At 43.6% G+C, this 4258-nt stretch overlaps 1 pseudogene; it reads left to right on the top strand.

Annotated features, from left to right (window-relative positions):
* The first annotated feature begins 2964 nt into the window (after nt 1-2964).
* On the top strand, nt 2965-3100 carry LOC137373280 (U2 spliceosomal RNA; annotated as a pseudogene).
* The last annotated feature ends 1158 nt before the right edge of the window (nt 3101-4258 follow it).

The following is a 4258-nucleotide window of genomic DNA, read 5'->3' as shown; positions in this document are numbered from 1 at the left end:
ATCCACCAAAGACAGACGGCACTACTTAGGGTTGAGGGCCTCAGTCCAGTAAAAGAACAGGTACAAACTGCCTACAGAGAAGCTGCTGACAGAATCAGTGCAGTTCCCAAGGGTCTTTGCACCCTGATGCAAAAATGGAACAAATTTGCAGGCATCAGGAGTAAAGCAACCAGATCTTTGCTCTGCATTTCTGCTCTGCATTCCTTGTCACTCTGCACAAACTTATGTTTGGAACTGACGCTCCCTCTGGAGATGCTATTTGAAGTGTTGAACACAACCACTGACCTTTTATATACAGCTTTTCATTGTGCCAAAGCTACATGACTCACTATTTGTGAAGGTGGAAATGGTAGCCAAAGATCAGCAAACAGTTGCTATGGCAACCAGGTCAAGGTGCACCTTAGTTGTTCGGGGGTTTCTCAGTGGGGTCAAAGAGTCAACACAGGTGATGGGTTGGATGAACTTCTATGTCCTAAACCGCTTTGATTCTATGGATGATGATGATTGGGAACTGTGGGGTTTTTGGTTAATTGATGTCCATGTTAGATGGCCAGAAGGATTTTCCTCATCCATATATATCTTGTGATCTTCTGAACTAATCTATGTTGTTCAGAAAAAGGAGCATTAAAACTATTGTCTGTGGCTTTTAAATCCCTGGATTTCCATCAAAGTGTTGGAAAGGTTAAATCCAGTTTCAAATAAGAGTGAGTTAGCTGAAGCTACTGTATAACTGTACCAGATGGGATGTAACCTCATTACCCATAAAAGTATGGGACTTAACAGAAAGTCACAGGCACAACCCAAAGCACATAGAGCTATCACTTCTTGCGACACTCCCCTATTGTGGTAAACAATGCTGTTCCTAAATCCTTCTGGTGTTTGCATTGAATTTGGTCTGGTACAAAGCTTTGTGAATCATCTGCTTGATTGTATGTCAGTTTTGGCCAACTTCTGTTTGGCTTAATTCTTCAGCTCAGTAATAAAAAAGCAAAGCCCTCGTATTTGAGTGATTTGTGAAAACGCAATACGGAAATACTTGAAGAAGTATCACATTGTTAAGATTTTTTTCACTGTTAATCAATGTCAAACCATTTGCTGCAAAAAGAGGAACTTCTTTCCGACTGCAGTTTCGAGATTTATTTTACTCCTCCTGCTTTATTGCTTATATCTCCATTAAATTTAGTATACTGCTATAAATGTTGTATTTGCGACCACTTGTCATGTAGGACCCATTTGTCTAGAGCAACTGCGGATGCCCATTACTCACAATAATCAAGTTCATGACCTGAGAGATGTTATCATCACATATTTACCACCTTGCATACCACTTTGACAAAGACCAGCCTGCACGCAGGGGTCTGGCAATGGGTTGTTCACAAAATGGCTGTTGCAAATTATTGTCAGATGGAAGACATAATAAAACAAATCAGAAGAAGCTGCGAGAATGAACAAAAATGAAAATGGAAATTACTTGTGCGATGTGTATGATACTGTCCTGGTTATGGTACTGGATCAACAAATTCCACCAAGGCAAGTTGCAAAGTTGTATTCGATGAGTCTGGTAATTTGTGGGCTGGTACTGGGGAAAATTGGGCACTAAAGTTACTGGATTGTCATAAAAACCCAACCATGTCCTATGAAAAGCTGCCATGCCTACCTGGTCTGGCCTACATTTGACTCCAGTCCCACTCTACGTGGTTGACTCTTGATAGCATCTGATGTGGCCTCGCAAGCTACATGGTTGTAAAAACAAATTGCTCTAGAAAAAGACGCACAACATTTTCATAGGCTAGAGATGTGCAATAAATTCAGTCTTGCCACCGTCACCCATATCCAGAGAATAATAAATAAAAATATAGATATAAGTAATGATATAAGCCTTGGAGGAATAAAGCAGAAAATGCAGGATGAGCAGAAAGAATTTGCAATTATATAGCGCCTTTCACAACCGAAGGGACCTAAGGATGCTCTCAATAGCCAATCAAAATGTATTCACAGTTATAATGTACAGAAACAGAGCAACGAAATGCAGCAAGATCCTACAAGCAGAAATAATCTAAATGAACAGACACCCTGTTTTTTTTAAGAGATGTTGATTGAGGGATAAATATTGGGCAGGAACTCAGGGGAGCTCTCCTGCTCTTCTTCAAATTGTGCCTAAGGATTTTTTTTACACCCATCCAACAGGCTTAATGTTTTAAGGATAAAGCAGCACCTCCAATAGTGCAGCTCGCCCTCAGTACTGCCCTGAAGTGTCAGCCTGGAGTATGTGCTCAAATCTCTGAAGTGGGGCTGGAAACGACAGCCTTCTGACTCTGAAGCAAAAATGCTACCAACCGAGCGAAGAAAACTGAAAACAAGTACTGGTAGATTTGAGGGAAGCAATGAGTCAGAGAAAAAGAAACAACTACTCCAATCACAGGGGGAAATGAAAGGGTTGAATGATTTGTAACCAGCTTAAAAGAAAAGCAGATTAATAGATGATATCAAAGATTATCTTGGCAAGGCAGTGAAAAGACGTTAAAAAAAAAACAAATAAGAGAATATATAGAAAGCTCAGAGGATGAGAGGACCAACAAAGAAAGGGGACAGGGAAAGTAGAGACTCCAATGTGTTCTAGTCTAATGTTGATGGGATGGGGTTAGTAACCTAGAGATTGTGGAGTAGAAATTGCACTTGTAGCACCTGTAAGTGTATGGAAATCAGGGAAACCCATGTTTTCAAATCCCTCAATGGCCTCACCCTTTCCTTTCTCTGTAAACTCCTCTAGCCCTACACCTCTTTGAGATCTCTGCGCTCCTCCAATTCTGGCCTCTTGCGTATCCTTGATTTAATCATTCCGCCATTGGTGACCGTGCCTTCAGCAGGTGAGTTACTGAAGGGTGTTTGGTGCCTGTGGAACCAAATTTTCAGATCAGTCAACACCTTCAGAAAAGAAGTGAATAAAATTAAATTTAGGGAACCAAAGTAATCTCGGCCTTTTGGCTAAGATCAAGTGTAGTATCTGTTCTTATCAGTACTTACTTGGCAGAGAAGAGACCATGATCATTGCCTTTTGATCCTGGGTAGGCTTTGAGTAAAATGGCTATAACCAATCTTTGAGCTTCAGGCCAGGGAGTGCAGAACACCGTTCGGGTGGTGGTGAAGGACAAGGAAGGAGATGCACCGGTTGATCGCACCTTCTTCATCAAGAAAATCCTCATCGATTGCTGTGGATTTCAAGCTACGGACATCTTTTGCCTGCAGGATTTCCCCAGCAGTGGATATTTCGACGTGACGTTCCGGAACGTGGCGGGATGCATCAAGTTCCTGAAGGTGTTCAAGGAGAAAGGGGACCGGGCGCCACTGTCGATCCTCACAGCGGAGCCGCTCTTCACGCTTCCGTCACAACGGGACCGGGTGGTGACGATTCACCTCGACAACCCCCATGTTCCTGTGGTGGATGTACTCACCTTTTTCACCGGGTACGTCGAGGTGGCCGGCAGCAGCACTAATGTCGAGGACCCATTTGGGATTTGGACCAGCAAGCGGCAGGTCAAGGTGACCTTGAAGGTCGATGCCAATGGAGCCATTATCCACCCTCCCTGCAGCTTCGCTATTGGGGGAAGTCGAGGCTTCTTGGTCAACGCTGGGCAGCCCAGAGTTTGTCACACCTGTAGCAAATCTGGTCACGTGGCAGCTAACTGCAGCACGGTTGTTTGCAAGAACTGCAAGGAGGAAGGCCATCAGACCAAGGACTGTAAGCAGACTAAGAATTAGAATTAGAATTAGAACATTACAGCGCAGTACAGGCCCTTCGGCCCTCGATGTTGCGCCGACCTGTGAAACCATCTGACCTACACTATTCCATTTTCATCCATATGTCTATCCAATGACCACTTAAATGCCCTTAAAGTTGACGAGTCTACTACTGTTGCAGGCAGGGCGTTCCACGCCCCTACTACTCTCTGAGTAAAGAAACTACATCTGACGTCAGTCCTATATCTATCACCCCTCAACTTAAAGCTATGTCCCCTCGTGTTTGCCATCACCATCCGAGGAAAAAGACTCTCACTATCCACCCTATCTAACCCACTGATTATCTTATATGTCTCTATTAAGTCACCTCTCCTCCTCCTTCTCTCCAACGAAAACAACCTCAAGTCCCTCAGCCTTTCCTCGTAACACCTTCCCTCCATACCAGGCAACATCCTAGTAAATCTCCTCTGCACCCTTTCCATAGCTTCCACATCCTTCCTATAATGCAGTGACCAGAACT

This window comes from Heterodontus francisci, chromosome 8, assembly GCF_036365525.1.
Source record: "Heterodontus francisci isolate sHetFra1 chromosome 8, sHetFra1.hap1, whole genome shotgun sequence".
NCBI classification, from domain to species: Eukaryota; Metazoa; Chordata; class Chondrichthyes; order Heterodontiformes; family Heterodontidae; genus Heterodontus; species Heterodontus francisci.
This window is presented reverse-complemented; position numbering and strand designations above follow the sequence as displayed.